We start from the raw sequence: 12,386 nt of genomic DNA on the forward strand, positions 1-12,386 counted from the left end.
GAGTTTCGCTCTTGTTACCCAGGCTGGAGTGCAATGGCGCAATCTCGGCTCACCGCAACCTCCGCCTCCTGGGTTCAGGCAATTCTCCTGCCTCAGCCTCCTGAGTAGCTGGGATTACAGGCACACACCACCATGCCCAGCTAATTTTTTGTATTTTTAGTAGAGACAGGGTTTCACCATGCTGACCAGAATGGTCTCGATCTCTTGACCTCGCAATCCACCCGCCTCGGCCTCCCAAAGTGCTGGGATTATAGGCTTGAGCCACCGCGCCCGGCCATAAGGCATCTTTTATAAACTTTATCATGACTTACATAGACCACCTGTGACATGCTTCAACTTTTTTACCTGTCCTATACTTTCTCCTTTCCTAAATAATCAGTCATTCTACTTTAGGACAAGAATTTATCATAAAAGGCCAGGCACAGTGGCTCACACTTATAATTCCAGCACTGTGGGAGGCCAAAGTGGATGGATCATCTGAGGTCAGGAGTTCGAGACCAGCCTGACCAACATGGTGAAACCATGTCTCTACTTAAAATACAAAAATTAGCTAGATGTGGTGGCACACACCTGTAATCCCAGCTACTCTGGAGGCTGAAGTAGGGGAATTGCTTGAACCCAGGAGGCAGAGGTTGCAGTGGGCTGAGATCGCTCCATTTCACTCCAGCCTAGGCAACAAAAGTGAAGCTTCATCTCAAAAAAAAAAAAAAGAATTTACCATAAAAGATCCTTTCTCACATAATTTTTATTTTCCTTATAACCTTCCTTACCAAAAATACATCTTTATATCCATAACTCTCTACTTGTCTCTTTCCCCTACTTACTGTTTTTTTTCTACCTTATTTCTATTTTATTCCTAAATTCACATTTTAAAACTTACTTTATTTTTTTGTCTTTTTGTTTTTTTCTTTTTTGTGGAGAACGGGGTCTCACTATATTGCCCAGGCAGGTCTCAAACTCCTGGGCTCAAGCTATCCTCCTGCCTCTGCCTCCCTAAAAGCTGGGATTACAGGCGTCAGCCACAGCACCTGGCTAAACTTTACTTTAAATAACATCTGAATTAGCACAAAAAAATTTTTTTTCCCAATAGCAGCTTATCTTCTTTGGCACATTTTATATATGGAATTATATATGAATTTTTAGTAGTCCTAAATTTTAATGAGTTTAAATTACATGAACTTAAAAAATGCTTGGACTTATTTATGAGTGCTCTTTTATTTATGAGTCCATTTTGTACCCTTTAAACAATATGTAGTATAATATATGTAAATGCACACAAACACATCTAGACATATATACACACACATGAACAAAGATCAAATAGCTTTTATCTTGAAACTCTAGTCATGAGATAGTAATACAAACTCACTGTTTCATAAAAGATAGTTGGATCCAAATTATTTCTCTGACAAAATCAGGGCTTGGGCTGGGTGTAATGGCTCATGCCTGTAATCCCAGCACTTTGAGAGGCCAAGGTGGGTGGATCACCTGAGGTCGGGAGTTTGAGACCAGCCTGACCAACGTGGAGAAATCCCGTCTGTACTACAAATACAAATTTAGCTGGGTGTGGTGGCACACACCTGTTATCCCAGCTACTTGGTAGGCTGAGGCAGGAGAATCACTTGAACCCAGGAGATGGAGGTTGCAGTGAGTAGAGATTGCTCCACTAAACTCCAGCCTGGGCAACAAAAGCAAAACTCTGTCTCCAAAAAAAAAAAAAATCAGGATTTGTTCACGTGGCTAAACTTTGTTAATTTGAATTTGCTTCAGTTGCTTAAAAGGCACCTCAACAACAGGTCGTTCAGGACTAACTATTGTCCCCATGTCTAACAAGGATCTCTACTAGACATAGGACTTTTCTGTCTTTCTATCCACTTACCTACCTCTGCAGATTCTTACCTCCTACAGCAAGACATTAAATAAAGTGACAATAAGACAAGAAAATGCTGTTACAGAAAATGATAACTTTAGGGTAGAAAACAAGAAAAAGCAAGACCGCCGGGCACGGTGGCTCAAGCCTGTAATCCCAGCACTTTGGGAGGCCGAGGCGGGTGGATCACGAGGTCAAGAGATCGAGACCATCCTGGTCAACATGGTGAAACCCCGTCTCTACTAAAAATACAAAACATTAGCTGGGCATGGTGGTGCGTGCCTGTAATCCCAGCTACTCAGGAGGTTGAGGCAGGAGAATTGCCTGAACCCAGGAGGCGGAGGTTGCGGTGAGCCGAGATTGGGCCATTGCACTCCAGCCTGGGTAACAAGAGTGAAACTCCGTCTCAAAAAAAAAAAAAAAAAAAAAAAAAGCAAGACCAAGATTCCCCTAGGGTGGGACTCTAACCCACAATTCTAGAGGGAATGCCAATTCCAAACACCCTAGAGCAGGGGCGACCAAAAGTACCAAGTGCTAAAAACCCCAGAGCATCTCAGGGGTGTCCAACAGTGAGCCCCAAAGGCATGAGACCTAACGCAGTTGGGGGCCACAGAACAACATGACTCTGGCATCCCAGGATCAACACAGTGAGGGACCACTCACAACCAAGTGTCCTACTTTAAACAATTGCCCAACTAGCCAAAACAAAAACTACAAATGTGACAAAGAAATAAGTATAAGCATGCAATTTGGCAGTAAGAGCAGGAAAGTAAAATGGCCAATCGTTAAACTAGAGAGCAAATGTCAGAGAGAAGGAGTGACAAGGTGGGCTACCAAGGAAGTTGCCGGCCAGGTGTGCTCTCTTCTGGGGCACCCAGACAACGGGAGGCTGTAGTCAGGCTCCCAAGCCAGAGGTTTCATAGCAACTTTCCCATCTACCCAAAATAAATGACAGAGAACCCAAAATCAAAATTTTTAAAAAGGTAGCAGCCAGGCATGGTGGCTCACGCCTATAATCCCAGCAGTTTGGGGGGCCAAAGTGGGTGTAGCACCTGAGGTCAGAAGTTCTAGACCAGCCTGGCCAACATGGTGAAACCCCTGTCTCTACTAAAAATATACAAAATTAGCCAGGCACCTGTAATTCCAGCTACTCAGGATGCTAAGGCAGAAGAATTTCTTGAACCCAGGAAGTGGAGGCTGCAGTGAGCTGAGATCATGCCATTACACTCCAGCCTGGGCAACAAGACTGAAACTCCGTCTCAAAAAAAAGAAGGTAGCAAGTTGAATTCTTGTTTTACCCAGCCCCTATTCAAAGTGGAGTCACTCTGGTTTGAATGCCTTTGACATAAGGAGTCTGAATCTGTAGTGTTTTTCTTGCCTCTGTTAAGAAACTTTCAAATAATACTCATATTTTTTCAAAAACAGAAACAATGAAAATTTAGAAAGCTTTTAAAAATGTTATCTGTGGCCGAGCTTGGTGGCTCACACCTGTAATCCCAGCACTTTGGGAGGCTGAGGCAGGCAGATCATGAGATCAGGAGTTCAAGACCAGCCTGGCCAACATGGTAAAACCCCATCTCTACTAAAAATACACAAATTGGCTAGGTATGGTGGCAGGCATCTGTAATCCCAGCTACTCGGGAGGCTAAGGCGGGAGAATCACTTGAACCCGGAAGGCAGGGGTTGCAGTGAGCCGAGACTGTGCTATTGCACTCCAACCTGGGCAACAGAGCAATATTCCGTCTCAAAAAGTTACCCATTAGGCTGGGCATGGTGGCTCACGCCTGTAATCCCAGCACTTTGGGAGACTGAGGCGAGTGGATCATGAGGACAGGAGATTGATACCATCCTGGCCAACATAGTGAAACCCTGTCTACTAAAAATACAAAAATTAGCCAGGCGTGGTGGTGCATGCTGGTGATCCCAGCTACTTAGGAGCCTGAAGCAGGAGAATTGCCTGAACCAGGGAGTGAGAGATTGCAGTGAGCTGAGATCGCGCCACTGCACTCCAGCCTGGCAACAGAGGGAGACTCTGTCTTAAAAAAAAAAAAAAAAAGTTACACATTAAATGGCCGGCTCTGAAGCAGTAAAGACTGAAATTATATTGGCACCGTCATTTACTGACAAATAAGGAGAGGAAGAGCTGGCAGAAACGATACTAGTCAGAAAGCAGTGGGAAAGCCCTGGGTTCTGCTTGGCTGAAAGCCTTTGGTTCTGCTTGGAGGCAGGACTCGGTTCCTGTAGTGGGCAGATTACCAAAGAATCCGGATCTTCTGCTTCATCTGTTTGAGGGGAGCAACGATTGAGAATTGTCTGTGAGATTAGCCCCAAGCCTTTGGTCTCTGAGTTTTTGGGAGGCAGAGATGTGTTTCACAGCAGATCCTGCTTATACACATAGACTGCTTCTTTTCTAGTATGTGAATATTTTTATTTGTTGCTTCCGTTTTTCCAGCTTCACTGAAAAATAAATTCTGCAGTTCTCCTTCTGACCCTTCCATTTGCAAATTTCCTTTTTTAAAAATACAGACTTCTTGAAATAGAATTCATATACTATACACTTCAACCATTTACAGTGTACAGATCAGTGTTGTTGTTTTTGTTAAGTTCACAGGGTTGTGCAATCACCATTACAATCAATTTAGGACATTTTCGTCACCCCAAAAGCAACCTTGTACCCATTACCAATCAAGCAATCACTACTCTACTTGCCACTCTAAGGGTTTACTTAAGAGTTGGACATTTCATATAAATGAAATACACCATGTGGTCTTTTGTGACTGACTTCTTTCACTTAGCATAATGCTTTCTTTTTATTTTAAATATGGAATACTCCATGAATTTGCCTGTCATCCTTGCACAGCAGCCACGCTAATCTCGATGTCATTCCAGTGTTGGTATATTTGCTGCTGAGGCAAGCGCAGTGATTTCAAAGTTCATCTATGTTGCAACATGTACTAGTACCTCATTTCTTTTTATTGCTGAATGATATTCCATTGTATGGATATGCCACATTTTTAATCCATTCATCAGTTGATGGATATGTGAATTTTTTCCACCTTTTGGCTATTATGAATAAAACTGCTATGTACATTTGTGTACTAGTTTTTATGTGGAAATGTGTTCTCAGTTCTCTCAAGTCATATGGTAACTCTATGTTTAACTTTTTGAGAAAGTGCCAAACTGTTTTCCAAAGTTCCGTTTTACATTTTCACTAGCAGTATATACGGGTTCCAGTTTCTCCTCACCAGGGCTTGTTATTGTCTGCCCTTTTAATTATAGCCCTTCCAGTGGATATGAAATGATAACCTCGTTATGGTTTTGATTTGTACTTCTCTAGTGATTAATGACGTTGAGCACATTTTCCTGTGCTTTTTGGACATTTTTATATCTTCTTTGGAGAAATGTATATTCAGATCCTTTACTCATTTTTTATTTGAGTTGTCTTTCTTTTTTGTGTTTTAAGAGTTCTTTGTAGGCTGGGCGCGGTGGCTCAAACCTGTAACCCCACCACTTTGGGAGGCCGAGGCGGGTGGATCACAAGGTCAAGAGATCAAGACCATCCTGGTCAACATGGTGAAACCCCGTCTCTACTAAAAATACAAAAAATTAGCTGGGCATGGTGGCGCATGCCTGTAGTCCCAGCTACTCAGGAGGCTGAGGCAGGAGAATTGCCTGAACCCAGGAGGCGGAGGTTGCGGTGAGCCGAGATCGCGCCATTGCACTCCACCCTGGGTAACAAGAGCGAAACTCCGTCTCAAAGAAAAAAAAAAAAAAAAGAGTTCTTTGTAGATTCAGCAGACAAGTCCCTTTCACATTATATGATTTGCAGATATTTCTTCCATTTTGTAGGCTGTCTTTTCACTTTCATTTTTTAAAGAATAGACTTTTTCTTTCAGAAAAAATAGACTTTTTTTAGAGCAGTTTTAGGTTCACAGAAAAATTGAGCAGAAAGTCGAGAGAGTTTCCATATGCTCCCTCCCCCCACACAGCCTCCTTCACTATCAAAATTCTTTTCACTTTCTTGATGGTGACATTTGAAGCACAAAGGTTTTTAATCTCGATGAAGTCCAATGTATACATTTTTTCTTTGGTCACTTTTGCTTTTGGTGTTGTATCTAAGAAGGTTTTGTCTAACCTGAAGTCACAAAGATTTACTCCTATGTTTTCTTGTTTTTTGTATAGCCGAGATCTTGCTATGTTGATCAAAGCCAGCACTCCCAGGCTGGTCTTGAACTCCTGACCTCAAACAATCCTCCCACTTCAGACAAAAGACTGACATTACAGGTGTCAGCCACTGTACCTGGCCTTGTATGTTTTATGAGTTTTACAATTTTATCTCTTTTTTTTTTTTTTTTTTTTTTGTGAGACAGAGTCTTGCTCTTTCACCCAGCTTGGAGTGCAGTGACATGATCTCAGCTCACTGCAACCTCCACCACCTGGGTTCCAGTGATTCTCCTGCCTTAGCCTCCCGAGTAGCTGGGGCTACAGGCATCTGCCACCACACCCAGCTAACTTTTTTGTATTTTTAGTAGAGATGGGGTTTCCCCATGTTGGCCAGGCTGGTCTCAAACTCCTCACCTTTTGATCCACCTGCCTCAGCCTCCCAAAGTGCTCATGCTACTGTACCTGGCCAAAAAGATAATTCTTAAACTGCAGTTTGGAAATTAAATTATGATATATTTTCAGGACTCTGTGTATTCTCTAAAATAATTTTTTAAATAACGTGTTTTCATTTTAATAATAATTCTGAATCACCAGGATCCATGTTATAATCAAATTGCATTGCATGATTTTAATGCCCATGTTTGTGTTTGAGAATCATTGGACTAAAACATTATTCAGAATGTGTGTAAAGTTCTGATTACAGAGGAGTGCTGGGTGTAAGTAATCATTCAATTTTTGGAAAATGTAATTGGTTTTACCCAGTGGTACCTTAATCTGCAGTCTAAGATATTCTTTAGTTACTTCTTCTTGGTAGAAAATGGAGAGAGCAGTTAGAAATGGTTTTATCTGTGTTCACATGTGTGTCTCAAAAAAAGCGGGGAGGGAGGGCAGGGAGAAAAGGAAGAGAGCCCCCATACATTAATAATAGAGTTTTTAAAAAATAGTGTAAGAATTTGGCCAGGAGTGGAATTTTTTTTCTTACTTGATTTTTCTCAATTTCACTTTTATGACCCGTTTCAGTGAACTGGGGAAATGATTGAGCCCTTGAAATTAGCAGGTCCTCTGACTCCAGAAGTTTAGTGAGTTTTTGTTTTCATTTTTGTTTTAGAATCTGGGTGTTGCTCTGTCGCAGGCTGGGGTGCAGTGGCACAATCATAGCTTACTGCAGCCTTCAAACTTCTGGGCCCAAGTGCTCCTCCCACCTCATCCTCCCTAGTAGCTAGGACTACAGGGGCATGCTACCACGCCCAGCTAATTTTAAAAATACCTTTTTTAGGGAAAAGCTTTCATCATATTGCCCAAGCTGGTGTTGAACTCCTGGCCTCAAGCCATCCTCCCACCTCAGCTGCCCAAAGCTTGTTAATTCAGATTTAACAGCACCCCTCTGCTATGTAAGCATCTCTTGTTGCAAGTCATTTCAGATCCTTTATGGAAAAAGATGGGATCTGATATGCATAAATGAATGTATCACTCTAGACCTCAGAGTACCATTGAAAAGCTTAATGAAAAATCTTCCAAATTCTAATTTGTTAAAAGAATCTTTTCACAATGCCAGAATTGATACAGGCAAGTCAAAGGCAGGTTAAAATTTTTTCAGCTCTCTCACTTCATTGTTCACCTTCCAAAGTGACTCATTTTTATCGTTTGTTCAAACAAATCTAGATCCTTCACTGGCTTTCTTGAACACACAGCTGTTTGCTTCTCAGTAAGGTTGATTATTGCAGACTTCCTGAGAACAGGGAAATGCAAATAGCCAGGTGTTGTCATTACCATTGCACAAAGTAGAAGCCATTAGAATTAAACTAAGATAAACCCTATTCATTAGAATCTACTGGAGTAAGTTTCTAAAAGTGGACTTGGAGTTACTGTGTTCATTTCTCTGAAGCTTCTTAGAAATACCTGAGGAAAAGAAGATGGTCTCTTTAACTTCAGTTTCATGAGTGTCTCTTCATCTAAATATTGTAGTCTGTAGTGAATGCTTTCTGAAAGTGGGGTGGGGGAACTTGGAAATCAGTGCTGTTTTTTGTAAAAAGCCATTTAATGCATTTTTTAAGGGAACAGCAGGATAGTAATGAATGTTTGCCTTTGTCAGGGGACAAATGTATGCTGTCTTTCAGATAAAAGATGAATTAGGATCTCAGAACCTTACAGTTCAAATAAGTTTCAACTGAATCAATAGGAACATCTCATCTGGTTAAAGAAAAATACAAACAAGCAACATCAACCAAAACCAAAGGACCCCTCCTGGATAGGATAATTGTAGTTTTGTTGCCTAGTCAGAAACGAGGAAGTAGTAGTGGGTATACCAGAACCCTAGATTTTAATTCATAATCAAATAGGTTAGCTAATAGTTGTGAAATACACTCAGCCTGTAACCCCTTCTTGCAAGTTACATACCTGTTTTTTTTTTTTTTAATAGGTTGGGAAAGTTACACGTATAAATGCTGATATTATAAGAGTCATGCAGTATACCAGATTGTTGTCCCAATTAAAATTGTAATTATTAGAAAGAAAATTATTTGGTTTAATTTTTTCTTTTGTTATACTTTGGTTATAAAATTGATTTTTGAGTCATTTGAAAAATATGTACACAGTGGCTCACAGCTGTAATCCCAGCACTTTGGGAGGCTGAGGCTGAGGTGGGAGGATCACTTGAGCTTAGGAGTTTGAAACCTGACTGGGCAACATGGCAAAACCCCTTCTCTACAAAAAAATACAAAAATTAGCTGGGCGTGATGGCATGTGCCTGTGCTCCCAGTTACTCAGGAGGCTAAGGTAAAAGAATCACTTGAACCTGGGAGGTCAAGGCTGCAATTAGCCGTTATTACACCACTGCACTCCAACCTGGGTGACAGAGCAAGACCATGTCTCCAAAAACGGAGGGGACTGCCTTATGTTCCTTTTTTTTTTTTCCCCGAGACCAGGTCTTACTCTGTTACCCAGGCCAGAGTTCAGTGGCATGATACCAGTTGACTGCACCCTCCACCTCCTGGGCTCAAGTGATTCTCATGCCTCAGCCTCCTGAGTGGCTAAGACTACAGACATGCGCCACCATGCCCAGCTGATTTTTTATATTTTTGGTAGAGACAGAGTTTTGTCATGTTGACCAGGCTGGTTTTGAACTCCTGAGCTCAGGCAATCCGCCTCGGCTTCCCAAAGTGCTAGGCGTGAGCCACCGGGCCCAGCCCCCAAGTTCTTTGTTTTGACAAATCTAACTTTTTTTGATGTCTCATATTGATAGACATAGGATTGACATTGAATTGCTCTACAACTTTAAAGAGCATTCCAGTTTTTATATATCAGTTAGAATGCTTTTGGCTGCAAATAACAGAAATTCCCAACTCAAGTGGCTTAACAAAGAATGAATTATCACACATAACAAAAAGTCCAGGATTGGGCTGGGTGTGGTGGCTCACGCATATAATCCCAGCACTCTGGGAGGCCGAGGTGGGTGGATCACAAGGTCAAGAGATCGCGACCATCCTGGTCAACATGGTGAAACCCCGTCTCTACTAAAAATACAAAAATTAGCCGGGCATGGTGGCGCACGCCTATAGTCCCAGCTACTCAGGAGGCTGAGGCAGGAGAATTGCTTGAACCCAGGAGGCAGAGGTTGCGGTGAGCCGAGATCGCGCCATTGCACTCCACCCTGGGTAACAAGAGGGAAACTCCATCTCAAAAAAAAAAAACAAAAAAAAAAAAACAAAGTCCAGGATTAGTAATTCTCCCAGTGACATCATTTAAGACCCATATTCTTTTCATCTTTCTCCTCTGTCACCCATAGCTTATGGGCCTTACCCTTTAGTTCCTCATGGTTTCAAGTTGGTTGCAGCAACACTAAGGCAACCCTAATTCATATATCCTTATGATAGTCAAAGCCAAAAAGCTTTTTTTTTTTTTTTTTTTTTTTTTTGTGTGTGTGTGTGTGTGTGTGTGTGTGTGTGAGAGATGAAGTCTCGCCCTGTCACTCAGGCTGGAGTGCATTAGCACAATCTTAGCTCACTGAAACCTCTGCCTCCTGGGTTCAACGATTGTCCTGCCTCAGCCTCCCGAGTAGCTGGGATTACAGGTGCGCGCCACCACACCTGGCTAATTTTTTGTATCTTTAGTAGAGATGGGGGTTTCACCATGTTGGCCAGGGTGGTCTTGAACTCCTGACCTCGTGATCTGCCTGCCTCGGCCTCCCAAAGTGCTAGGATTACAGGCATGAGCCACTGCACCTTGCCAGGCAAAAAGTTTTCTCGGAGTCTTCTATCATACTTTCCTTCATAACTCATTGTCCAGAACTGGGTCACATGCCCATGCCTAAACCAGTTAAGGGAAAGGGAGACTGTCCACGATGATTCACTTAGACCAGTGGAAACTGTAGCCTGAATCACATGGGGAGTGGTGGCAAAAGGTGGGTGCTTGGACAAAATTAATGCACTGTTTGTAAGGAAGAATGGGAAAATGCCAATTAGATGTACACAAAATTTGACATATAGGAATTCCTAAAGCTCAAATTAACTCTTCGATGGGGCACAGTGGCTTATAATGTCAGTACTTTGGGAGGCTGAAGCAGGAGGATCACATTGGGCCAGGAGTTTGAGACCAGCCTGGGCAACACAGCAAGACCCAATCTCTATAAAAAATTTTTTTAACTAGCTGGGCAGGGTGGTTTGCACCTATAGTCTCACCCTACTGAGGAAGCTAAGGCAGGAGGATCTCTTGAGCCCCGGAGTTTGATTCTGCAGTTAGTTATTGCACTGCTGCACTCTAGCCTGGGTGACAGAGCAAGACTGTTGGGGTTCAGGGGTTCAGGGGAGCCCTTAGCTCCCTTGAGAGGATGTTTCTCCAAGGTTCTTCGTCTCCTGCTTTCTCAAGAATGAAAGAGGGGACCAGGTGCGCTTGCAAAGTAAATACTGACCCCAAACAGAGTTTTTGCAGAAAGTGAATTTATTTTAGGTAGAAAAAGAGAAAAAAAGGAGAAGAAAGAAAACTTCCACGAAGAGTGTGGAAGGGGACTCCAGAGGAGAAATCCAGAGAATGAAAGCTCCTCTCACACTGAGTAAGAAAGTCCAGAAAGATGGAATCCAGGAAAGGAAAGACAGCTTCCACACTGGGTGGAAGGGAATTGAGAGAAAGAGATGGAGTTTAGGAGGGGAAGACAGGCTTCCATGAGAGTGTTCGTGTAAGGGGATCTAAACATGGAGTCCAAAGGGGTGTGGAAAAAGAGGACTTTTAACCTGGGAGGAACCCCCCACCTTCCCCTAGACCTCTGGCCAATGAAAGGAGTTACTTAGAACTTCCACTGGAGTGATTGACTTTTGATTCTTCCCACACCCACGAAAATTAAAACAGAAACCATTAAATCTCCCAGATGAAGAGAGATGGGAGGAGGGCATGGCGCTGGGAAGTTCTTGCCCTTAAAACTATGCTCCCCTGTGGGCCCGGAAAGAGAACACATTCCCTCAAGACCTTGTCTCACACACACAAAAAAGAAAAAGAACCTCTTATGTGAGATCTTAAAATTCAATGCCTATGTCAAATTGCAGCCCTCAAAGCTTCTTTGACTATGTGTATTCATTTTGTTCTCCATAGAAACCTGGTCAAGCTGACTCCCACCTGGAGGCTAGAGTATAATACAGCCCTGACACCCCCTATAACAAGAACAGAAGGGAAGGAAGATTAGTCAGAGGGTAGCAGAGCCCCAGGAAATGGGGGCAAGGTCATAAATCCCCAAAGACGACCAGGTTTGAGCAAGGGTGTGACAGATCTAAGCTATGTATGTGAGGCCTAAGGGAGGTCCAGTGGCAGAGAACATGGAGGCAGGGCCCTTTGAGAAATGCAGAATGGATGCAATAAGTGTTCCAGTTTTTCCAGCCCAATACCTGGAAAACAGGGTAGCAAGTGAGCCCAGAGCCAGTTGACCAGGTACAATGCAAGCTCTGAGACGCTGACCTTCCCACTGGCATTTCACCTTCTCAGGTGCAGCTGGAATGGGTTGGTGGAGCATGTAGTTTAATGGATGCTCATTTTCAAAGGAGCGATGGAGCTCAGTTAGGGCAGGAATTTACATCAATGGAAGGTTAAGTGTCATTGTGTTAATATAGTGATATGCTCTTTACCTATATGGCCAGTCAAGAAACAGCCATATGATTTCTGCATTGAATATAAAGCTTCTATTGCCCACTCTTTTATTCACTTCACCAGGCCCTCACATGACTTGTTTCTTGAGGTCTTCTCTGAGAGCTCTTCCCTGAGCCCTCACCCCCATTGTAACTCCCCAACTCATTTTTTTCATAGCTTTCATTGCTGCTGGAAATTTTTATTATTATTATTATTATTTTTTTTTTTTTTTTTTTTTTTTTTT

The 12,386-nt window shown here is 42.5% G+C and overlaps 1 protein-coding gene and 1 pseudogene across 6 annotated transcripts in view; one reads left to right on the top strand and one right to left on the bottom strand.

Moving 5' to 3' along the window:
* Window positions 1-12,386, top strand: part of TANGO6 (transport and golgi organization 6 homolog) — a 253,736-nt gene that overhangs the window by 175,002 nt on the left and 66,348 nt on the right. The gene's annotated exons all lie outside the window — the stretch shown is intronic.
* On the bottom strand, window positions 4,686-4,785 carry LOC116555899 (annotated as a pseudogene).

The sequence above is a fragment of the Sapajus apella genome, unplaced genomic scaffold, assembly GCF_009761245.1.
Source record: "Sapajus apella isolate SASKATOON/1434 unplaced genomic scaffold, GSC_monkey_1.0 scaffold15, whole genome shotgun sequence".
Classification (NCBI taxonomy): Eukaryota; Metazoa; Chordata; class Mammalia; order Primates; family Cebidae; genus Sapajus; species Sapajus apella.